We start from the raw sequence: 11,786 nt of genomic DNA, 5'->3' as shown, positions 1-11,786 counted from the left end.
TCTCTCTCTCCCACTGGTCCTGTTAGGCTCATAAGTTATTTATACTAATCGATGCCACAGGATGTCTGTGTTAAGCGTGCTCTGTTACTGAAGCAGTTGGCCTCTTGGCTGGGGTTTGAATCTATGTGTGTGTGTGTATGGGTGTGTTTATGGTAGCTTTTTTCCTTTATTACAGGAATTATTACTGTAATACAATTTTGTACATGCATTCTTTGAATGAAACAGGTCAAACCATATAGTATCATCCAGCATCATCATTAACTTACACAGTTTGACATCTATCTCTTGTTTCTTGAGGTTGAATTGAGGTATTGCATGTTGCATTGGACTAAAGTGCTAAATGATAGTAATGTAAAACATGTTCCACATAGCTCTTTAAAAATAGAATGTACCCAAAGCAAATCAGTTGTAATACATTGTAATGAATGTTATTGTATTAACATACCCACAAAGTCAGAGGCCAGCCATGCATTAAGTCAATACCAATGACCAGTGACCAAAACTGTGACTTAAAGCTTGATTTACAACCGTGAGCGAGTTACTCACACATTGGTGAGATCATACTTTTAAATGAATGATTGCAAGCAAAGACTATATGTTACTTTAAGTTTAAACAAATGACCCAACAGCATATAGAGTAGATGATGGTTTGACCCCCACAGACAAAAATAAAATATGCAATCCTCAACATTTATTTCTGACATCTTGCACATGGACACTTCAGAACATAATCTTTATAACTCTGATCTGATATTTAAATAAAACAGGTGAAAACAGCAGCACAAGACGAGCAGCTGGTCTGTGTGTGGTTGACCTCACCACTTTGGGGATGTACATCCTGGAGTCCTGACAGGGGTGATATCATAGTCTGATATCACATCATCTGACCTTGTACCGCAGCTGTGTTCACCTTGACACAAAGAAACCAGCTGCTTTGTAAAGACTGCAGGTGGGTAGGTGGGAAGAAGAGCGAAGCTACGCAAGACATGAGTCAGTGCAGCGTTACGTCACCTCTAATTAACACAACACACAACTGATGTCTGGCCTCGTACTTTGTTTTTGTCGAGGAACAAAGAGATTCACCTTCCTGAGCATTTTTATTCCAAAAATTGAATATTAACAGAGCTTGAAAATGTATGGATTGACTGCTTTTGAGTCAATTGCTGGCATGAAAATAAAGCTTTTAGGGGGGCAGCATCAGTTATTTGCTGATGCTTGCTGTACTGCATACCAAACAGTGCCATTTTTTAGGATGGGTTTATCTCAAACAAGCATAAATTGTATGATCCTTTTAAAACAGCTAGTAATTGCAGGTGAACCTGGAGAATGAGTAGAATCTGCTGTACTGTAAGCCACAAGCCAGCTGCAGGAGATGAACTATATTGTATTATTTACAAAGTAATGTTCAGGTGTGCTTGCCAAGGTTTTTGGATAATGAATTCAAATATAAACATGAAACAGAATTGCAAAACAAAAATGAGAACAACAAATATTTTGATTCATGAATGCAGAGTCAATGGTCCTTTTTAAAATTTTCTTTCCAAAACATGTTTCACAGCAAACTTTATTTGAATGAACAAAACATGAATAATTTATTTGTCATTTTTCATTCAATTGTTATTATTCACCTTCTATATTATATTTTTAAATGTAGAGAATGGGCCAAAATGCCAAGATGTAATAGGTTCACAATTTTCATTTAGCATATACAGTATGATTTAGCTGTAAAAAAAATAATTTTCCAGTAGTTTTCCAAAACAATTTCAGTTCTCTCAAAGTTTCATTCAAATAAGTGATAATATATTTTAAGAAGGCAGATTCTCATGCTGGTCAAGATGATTTCAATTGAACCAAGTCAATTTTTATTGGTATTGGTATATTTGGTATCTGTAAGAAAAAAAAAGAGATTTCCTGGCTGAGAACTTGATAAAAATAACTTATCACGGTAGATTTGCTTTTATTTGTTTGCTTGTGAGTCAAAAGATTGGGCTTATGGAACACGTTGTATGAGAAAACTGTGAAGAAAAGGAGAAATATTAGACATATGTAGTGAAGAGACGAGAGGAGTAGGGAGTAGAGGAAGCACTTTGTCTGCCAAAGCATTTATCCCACCAATTAGCAGTCACTTCCCTACCTGGTGAGCGAGAGGGGGAGTTAGGGAGGCGGCAGGAGACAGGGTGTGTCTCTCCATCCCTCTCTATGCCCTTTCATACATTTCTCTCTCTCTCTCTCTCTCTCTCTATCCATCCACCTCTTTTAGCTCACTGGAGCTTTGCATTTGAAAGAGTTCTGCCAGTCAAAAAAGCCCCCGCACATGAAAGCAAATGTCAGGGGGCAGAGGGCGTCTCTGACAGAGCTTCATCAAAGGCAGAGGACTGTTCGGATTTTGAGAGACAACACAGTTCCTTTGCATCCCGCAGGCTGCCTCAAGTGGATCATTTGTATTTAATTTGGAGGATAGACCAGAGGAGAATTCTTCAGTTTAGATTAAATGAAACCTCCATGGCAGATAGTAAACAGGATAAACAGTATTCTTCTTGAGTTGATTCAGCTGTTAATGAACACTCCAAACTCTAGCAGAATCATATAATTTACTAGCACTACTAGAGCACCGGTAAAATATACTACAAAGATGCAACATACTGTATAAGAATATATATAACGTATGTATAATGTATAAGAACAAGGGCAACACCCAGTGGATCACAGGAGCCCTCACTCCTAAATGAAATCCCACGGTCTTTTACAAAATAAACTTTGTAATGCACAAATAAGAAGCTAAATGATACAAATTTGGGGTACATTATCTATATCGCAGATCGATATTTGTCTCAATCTGACAAGGCAAATGAGAAAAATCTCACACTTCACATATTACTGACACAATCTCTTCAGAAATTCATATCACTGTATGTTGGCAAAAACATGAGAAGAGTAAATATATAGATCTATAGCTCCCTCTAGTGGTCTGAGAGGCAACACTCAGCCTCATGAGTCTGGCAGCAAAAATATGATAATTTGGGTAGGTATGTAACTGTTTCTTTGCTCAAGGAATATACATCTCTGCCTTGAACTATCCAGTATTCCGCTCTTGAACATGTTAATTATGCCCGATGAGGAGCTTTAACTGCTGAGTTTATTCATGAATACAGATTAAGCAGAGGAGAGAAGGTCCCATGAGAATTCCCTTGGGAATATCACCCAGGTCCGGCCATCCTGTCCCTGTTATGCCTGTATTAAACACCAGATGTCAGCAACACATCAGTGTGACTTTCAGCCACCAACAGAAGAGCTTCTGTGTGTCAAATCCATGGCTGTATTGGAGAATTGATAAAAAAAAGGATCAGATGAACTGTAAAGATGCAAAGTATCAGATTGAGGCATCACACATCTCCACTGACATGCTGGCACCAGTTTCTCTCTGTTCTTACAAAATGAGTGAGCACAATAAATGAGCAAGAAATCAAAGCAAATGTTGGGATTATTACAGTAAGTGCGATCAAATCATTTCAATGTTTTCTTAGCTTCATCAAACACAAGAAATGGTAGACAAAGTCAATTAGACGTTGAAGTTTGGAGTACCTGGTGAGTATCCTGAATGAATCTGATAATGTATCTTTACACATGTGCACTCTCAGACTGCAGTGAAGTAGAGTGCTATTCAAGTAAATGTACACCACCATTATGATACAGATTTATCATTATGTATTTAAATCTTTAAATATTAGAAGGAGCACTATGCTTCCTTTTTTACATCTGGCCACACAAATACAATTCAAACTCAATTTATACACAAAGATATAATTTCTATGTGATAGTGTTGAGGTTTTGGTGGAAAGCAATAGCAGAAAATGGTCTTTGCAGTGGCTTGTACAGCATGAATGTATGTTGTTTTCACTCTTGACCACTAGAGGGCGACAGAGATCTTTACTGGTGTTGTTAGCTCTTCACATAGAAGACAGTGTGCTAACCACGGTCTCATGGACAAAACCTACAGTTTAGGACTTTGACCTCTAGTCACATTGTCCTACATGAGGTGTGGTCTGACATATTTATGTCTTGTGTTATTATCTGAACTGTTTTAACAGTTTCACAATCATTATCAGATGGTAGTTTCTCTGGTTTTGGTGGGTTTTGTTGGGTGGCCGTGGCAGGTGAGGGGGCGTCACTGATCTCAAACACCCTCTCTGTTGGCCCGTCCCGCCCTCAGACATACCTCCATCCATCACTCTCCCTGGCACTCTGAAACGCCCCCTCTCCATCTCTTATGGATATGTGTGTTTGTGTGGGCGGGCCCACTGTCCTTTCCTTGTGGAGATCTGAACATATAAATGTATATGTAAATGCTCCCTCAACACCAGGTCCATTTATATTTTATGCAAAGTCTAAATTAAGTGAGGGCAAGACATAATAGCGGCAGTTTGAATGGAGAAACTCGTTCCCTTTAGCCTCGAGTGGGATCATCACAGTTTATTTTGAATATCTTTTAGTCATTCTTGTTGATTTATACAGATATTCAATCATCAAGAATGTGAATGTAATTAAAACGGTAGTTATAAGAAGATAGCTTAAAACTTTGGTGAAAAAAGTACCCTTTTGGGAAGCTTTGACATTTTGAGTTCAAGTTATACTTTTTATCACACTGTGGAGAAAATAGTCTTACTTTTATTTACTTTTCTCTGAGCTGCTTGCAGGTATTCATCATTAAAACTAAGGACTAAAAAAATCCAAGCTACGTGCATGTTTTTATGAAACCCTATCTGCTGGTGGGGGGGCTTTCAAAAACCGCTAATGTTTGGACTCAGAGGGATTCTCCAACTTCTCGTTCGTGAGTTGTGGCTGTGTCCTAAAGCTAAACTACAATTCATAACTTAAAAAGCACAGAGATGGAGGGCAGATAAACACACCATATGTTCACATACCAGCTGAGACACCACTGAAAACACAAATGAATCCCTTAAATTCACAGAGAAAAACACATACTGCCCAAACAATGCTGTTATCTATAGTGTTGAGAAACAGCAGAGAGAATGAACAGCTGTGTGTTTAAATTGATGCTGCAATCTCAGTCATATCTCAGCATGTAAACATGTCCTGTCTCTGTATACATTCTCATGAGATGTGTTTCTTAAGGAAGGGTCCCAGTGACAGGAGATATATAGAAGACAGAGTGCAGTGGCGGCTTGTTGGCTTGTAGGAGCTCACATATGGTTAGTTTTGGTAAAGTGGGACGTGGATCAGATGTGCAGGTAATTACTATAGGTGAGCAGCACCTGGCATCAATAAGCACCTCGGGGAGATAGGGTGTATTCCAGAGACATCCCCTTCCTGAACCTCACTTTATCAATTAACTCTGTCAAATCTTTCCTTTTCCCATTCTCTCTTTCATTTTCCTCCTGCTCTCTCCTCTGCAGCCGTCCCACTTGCAGGTCTTTTACCTTTCTAAATATATCTTTGCCATGAGCGATTTTGCCTTCCCAGCCCCCACCATCCATTGATTCTCCTCTGGCATTGATCTGAAATCCAGTTTCTATGTGTGTGATTGTGTGGGCTTGCACATAAGAGTATGTGTGTACCTCTCTGGTTGTGTGTGGGTGTGTATTACTGTATGTATGTGTGTGTTTCAGGTTGAGTAAATGGATTTTTGTGCTTTTGGGCTATTCTTGTCCCCTTGGTTCTGCTCTCAAGCTCGGATGCTTGAATATATACCCTGAGAGAGTCTTTAGACTCTGACCACTGTAGTCTTATTTTCTTATTTTAGCAGGACACCACTTTGAATCAATGTGAGTATTTTAAATGTGAGCCTCCCAAAACACAATGGCTCCCTCGCTTAGCACATGAAAAGAGCTGCTGGAGCTAAAATGCTTTTTATCTCACAGTTTAAACCCATATCTCCTCCTGTTTTAATTATAATATTTGTCATTTGAAGCACAGGCAGATTTTCTGCTTTAGTCAGTTTGCCAGGATATTAAATTATTCCACTCTAGTGTTCATATGAGGAACAAAAAATGAGAATATGATACATATCTGAGGAGAGCAGGTTTCAGAAGTGTATGTCCATTCACCCCGTCTCCTGGTCAGGTTACATTAATGAAACAATAACACAGCATGTCACTCACTGCACCTTTTAATACCACAGCCACTCCAGCCTGAACTCCCACTTCACCCTCATTGTCCTGTGGTGCAAAAAGGAGCCTGTCCTTGTGCATTTGCAGGTAGTCAACCACTGATGGATTAAAGAAGACATGGGCGTAGAAAGGGAAGAATTTCCCCCCTCGCTGCTTGGCTAGTTGGGGATATCAAGACGAGACACCGAAGGCTGAAATTCATTTTTCCCCTTGCCACAATCCTCATCACAATCTTGTCTGAGAAGCGATCGATGCCCATGCAATATAGTTCTGATATATGCGGCTGCCAATGGGGTGTGATTTATGTCTGCTGTACTGTGGGCATGCTGTGTGCACTTGTACTTCTGCCAAATTTCCTCACAAGAGCAGACCGATTAGGCAAATCAATCAGAAATGCAGATTGTTTTGCTGCTACTCCATTTGTTAGGGTGTGAGTTGCATTTAGAGTTGTGATCGATTAGGGGAAGGGGTTCATGTTTAATGATAACACACTGCAGGTATTGTTTAACGTTGGCCATCCATTCTCCTTTCTAATACTCCTCATGGTGTCTCAGCACACTCAGCATATCAGGGCTTGCTTCCCTCTCTGCAGAAGAAAACAATTACCAACATTCATTCTTTTAATGAACAACTTTCTCACAACATGAGGCTGATATTTGGTTTGCTCACAGTTCCATCATTGTCTAACAGTGTCTGAGATGCTGTATTGTTGCTTGATGTCAATCAACTGACAGCTGTGGGAAGAAACGGGACAAAAACCTGTTACAAACCGTATTGTTATTGTTATATATTTTATTGGGGTGACACTGTAAGATGTGACAGCTGCTAATTTCAAGCTGGCTTTGACACCGTATTTAAAATGTCAAAAAAAATCAATACGGCGTGCATAAATCACAACAACAGCACAGCATGCACTAAAAAATAAAATAAGCTATAATTCTAAATGACATCAGGATTGCCTTTTGAGGTTAGGTATGCAGTTGGAAGGTTAGTAAGAAATAAACTTAAATGGAAGGGAGGGTTTGTGTGTGTGTGTGAGAGAGAGTGAGAGAGATGCCATTATTTCCATCTTTGTCTTTCTTCTTGTTCATTAAACTTTTAAAATTGAACTAAATGGAAAGTCCACCATTGTGTGTAATTAGCTTCCATTTCATTGATAAGTATATACTATGCGGCAGTCCCACACTGACCTGCGGGCCCTAATGACTCACTAATGGCTACCGGTTAAAAAAAACCTCTCAGTCAGGGATTAGACCCATTCATTCTGCACAGCTGGTATGAAAAAGTACTGAATCAAATGGAACTTCAGATGATTGCCGAGAGTTGCTCTTAACGTTTAGTTAATGGTGGGGTTGGTGGGGGGTGGGGTGGTACCTTCAAGTTTCATATTGACAAAGCAGTTTGTTTCAGTTTCTGAGTTGTATACATATTTACATTCTGTTTGCAACATATTGGCATTTTTTTTACCTGCTGGAACTTGCAATCAGAAATGCAGTCAACTGAAATCCATACTCACAATCTGATTACTTCCACATTGACTCCAAAATCTATACAACACGCAGTTAAACAATCTATTGTAAGCTAATTCACAAAGACTGTAATTTGCAGAACGCAATTATCACAAACAGCCATCATCAACCATTATGTTGATGTGTGGAGAATCATCGTAGGGTCTATAATTTTACAACTGAATTGTCCTAATTGCAAATCTATTTATCACTGTCTCCTCAGACAGGTTTTGATGATAGCCTGTTTTCGCTGTAATTCCATTACTGTTTTTGCAATAATTGTGACAAATTGGTGTTTCCTTTTGGGTAATTAGATTAGGCCAATCTGTCAGCGCCTAAATCTGGCTGTTACACAAGGCTGGAATTATTTGATAGCACCAAAATGTGTAAAGAAAGTCTGATTGACAATGTCTCCCTCTCTCCTGTCTCCTGTCATCCTTCTATATATGGTCCACCGAGGGAGAACAAATTAGTTTTCACAAGCTTTCATAACAGTTTCCATGCTCCTTATCATAGATTCTCCAAGTGTATGGAACTTGATGATGGTGGTGGAGAATGCAGTCTAACATGTGGCTCCAAATTCTCCCATAGGTGTTCAGTCAGGTTGAGATCTGGTGACTGGGAAGGCCATAGCATATGGTTTACAGTATAAAATTTTCATACTCATCAAACATTAAGTGACTCTGTGTGGCCTTGTGGAGGTGGGTATTGTCATCCTGGAACAAACCACTCCCACAGATTACTAGCTTTATTTTATACTTTTTTCCATTATAGAATAAAGATGATCACTCAGAATAAGTTTTTTTTGAATTGCAGGACTCTTCCCTATAAGGGGGACCAGTGGACTCAAACCTCCCACTGGGCTCTTTATATGCACCACAGATGCACTAGCCCACTTGTGAGAATGAAAGATGACTCATCTGACCATAACACCTTCTACAACACTTCTATAGATCTGTGCCGATAGCTTTTTTGAACAGTTAAAGGGGACATATTATGCACTTTATTAGGCCTATATTTTTTAATGATTTACAGTTAAAAAAAAAAAAAATTAAAAAAATTAACTGACACTGACCCTTTATGCAGACCCTCAGTTAAGCTTCTGTCTGAAACAGGCTGTTTTAGCCCCTGTCTCTCCCAATGAGCCCACTCTGTTTTGATTGGTCAGCTGTTGGAAAATGCTACATCACCAAACCACAAAACAAACTATAGTGGTAGGATTTCATTACTTTTTCTTGTTCTTTACTTGAAATGTTAACTTCTCAAAAACATCCGTACATGTTTGAACTGGAATTCAATCTGTAATATGAGAGTGGATAACACATGGAAAAACCTTAGCAACAACCTTAGCAACAAGGCTGTGGAACAGACGGCTGTTTATTGGCATAAACATAGCAAATGAAGCATTCAGAGCAGGTTGAAGCCCTGGCTTTAGACTTTCAGGGAGCATTTCTACATAGGATAGATATGATAGATATCTGATATCATAACAGTATATATGTAGCCGGTGGAATTAGTTGCCACACACAACACAATTACTTCAAGGGTTCTTGTAGCTCTAATTTTATTGTTTACCACATTTGCATCAGGTCATTTTAACAGAGTGTGTAAGCTACCGAGTCCTTTTAGAACACAGCTCATGTGCTTTCACAGATTGTGGCAGATTTAACACACAAAAAAAAAAAGATTTAAAAGAAAAATAACAAAATCAAAATACAGCAGTATTTCAACAAGACACATTTCAACAAGACTCACCAAATCCATGTGGAGCTCCCTGGAGATTACACAACTCAACATGCTGTCGTTTACCTTCAAACAGAGTTCAAATGAATGTAAAACCTGTACAATTCCTCTTTTTAACATTACCTTGATATGCAATTGAGAACACAGTGGTCGACGGCTGACGCCAAAATTCCAGGACATGGGACAAGTTCACGTCCTTCAAGTATTTGTACAGGAATATTTTACAAGATTTGTGTGTATTTACCTTCTACTTTACATGACTTTTCCACTCTGCAAATTTCCAGGTCGTTCGCACATTAACAGGAAGAAAGACCAAGATGCACTTGGTGGAGCGACAACAATATTACTCAACGCTGCCACCTTGTGACCAAAATCAGCAATAGCCAGTTAGACTGTCACAGCCCACTTACAGTCTCCCTCACATTTTAATTAAGACTTAAACAATTTTACACTCAAAAGAAAAACAAAGAACACATGTATTAACACATGTAAACAGCTTTGAGAGCTATATTAGACCTAAGTGGAAATTACATTACATCTGAACCAATTTACCACCCGGCTACATATAAATAACAGAAAATCACAAAAAGGGTGATATGTCCCCTTTATCTCTCACATGTGTATCTGTCTTGAATGAGTTACTCAGAGCTTTTGCTCAGGCCACCTTGATCATAGATCAAAAATTCCCACGTCACAGAACATTATCTGATGTGAACTGCTCATTGTATGTAGTACAACAATATGAAAGCATCTGCTTTTGTTATGTTTCTCCACTTTTTATCCAGATTTTTCTCTTAATTTGTCATCTGTCTATAGCTCTCCAACAATACGCTAGCTTGTTTCACTGTAATGTATAGCACAGACACACGGACCTGAACAGCACTTGGACTGGTATGAATGATTTTAAAGCATGGAATCTGGCTCTTTATAAACATATGTTCTTTCCACTGGTTTCTCCCGGACTCTACATTTAAAATTCCATTCCCTGATCTTCTGCCTACAGTGTTTACACTGCTGATAGACTCACCATGTGCATGTGCATTTATGTGTGTGAGCAGGGAGACACAGAGGAAAATGGTAATAGTGATGAGCTGACCAGGTGTTATGTGTATGATGCAGGATACAGGAAGGATAGCAGCAGTGTGTCCTGGGTTCAGGCTTCCTCTGCCAAATCTTGTGCACTGTGCATCCTTCTTCAACATCCTAACAAATCCTTCGACGCCGCTTCCTCCTCTCCAACCCCAAGCAGGAAACGGAAGTTCTCTGTTTCACCTATTGTCTGCATCCATACTACGGCTAATTGACCTCCTACTAATTCAGTTCTTATTTAACTATGGCTTACAGGACACTTTTCACCATAAGTGTGCACTCTGATGATACACTTCTTGTTTGTTAGTTGCAGGATAACGCCGGATAAATGACATCACCTTTTCTGACCACTCCTATTCTGTATCTCCCCATCATTTTCTAGGAAAAAGAAGAAAAAAAAAAGTACAAAATGAGCTCTTTGAGAGGTATTAAATTCCATAATAGATCGTCTTCCCACCACAGAGGTGGTATGTAGGGGGATGCACAAATAAATCAATACAACAAAGTGGGCTGTGCAGGGAAGAGAGACAGCGGGCTGAAATATTAACCAAGCACCATAGGAACACAAGCCAAAGCCTATGAAATAGAGAATCCATTATGGGCAAGGCTGGAGCTGTCTGTGGAATTGGATTCAGTAACATGAGGGAGGGGGTGTAATGCTCGTTCACCGGTTTTATTGAGAACTCATTGCACGGCAAAATTGAGAAGCCATTGGCATCGATCAGCGACCGTAAAGAAAGGAGAACGCAGACTTTGAAACAGGCTGCGTTCTCTAAAGTTATTCTTCTCTGGCTTCTCTATTCGTCAGGCGCCGGACGAAGACGCACTTCCTCACACACTTTTTTTGTTCATATGTCTTTCATTTACAATCTTCTCCCCCTAATTTCTCACCATACCATGAACTGTTTTTTTGCATCTGCTGTTGCTGACTTTCCATTTTGCTCTTTCTATCTTATTCTCACCCTTTCTTTTTCAGCCACATTTCATCTTTTACTTTGCTGTTCAGGGTGTCTGCAAGTTGCATCAAGTTAGATGAAACACTTTCTAAAGATTTCTCAAAGCCAATTAGAATGAAATATGAGACCTAAATGTGTGTGACAGGACCAAAGACCTTTATAAAAAGTGTGTTACCTGTATACAAGAGAAGTTTTTGTATTTCTTCCACAACCATAGACCAGTGCTTTTTTATCTCATTATGAGATATTCTGCACACATTGACTAACTTGTTTTCACATCATTTTGGGGGAAACTAAAAAATTATTTAAATATGAGTTCTCCCAGTACACACAGTTAGATGGATCCAAGCCATAATTATCTG

The 11,786-nt window shown here is 39.1% G+C and overlaps 1 long non-coding RNA gene across 1 annotated transcript; it reads right to left on the bottom strand.

Moving 5' to 3' along the window:
• Positions 1-9,175: 9,175 nt before the first annotated feature.
• LOC122995972 lies at positions 9,176-10,836 on the bottom strand. The gene is made up of 2 exons (XR_006406899.1): positions 9,624-10,836; positions 9,176-9,445 (listed from the first exon to the last, which is right to left on the bottom strand). It is a non-coding gene; the product is annotated as an uncharacterized LOC122995972 (long non-coding RNA).
• Between the last annotated feature and the right edge of the window lie 950 nt (positions 10,837-11,786).

The sequence above is a fragment of the Thunnus albacares genome, chromosome 13 (assembly GCF_914725855.1).
Source record: "Thunnus albacares chromosome 13, fThuAlb1.1, whole genome shotgun sequence".
Taxonomy (NCBI): domain Eukaryota; kingdom Metazoa; phylum Chordata; class Actinopteri; order Scombriformes; family Scombridae; genus Thunnus; species Thunnus albacares.
Note: the sequence above shows the minus strand (reverse complement) of the source record. Positions and strands in the feature narration are given on the sequence as shown.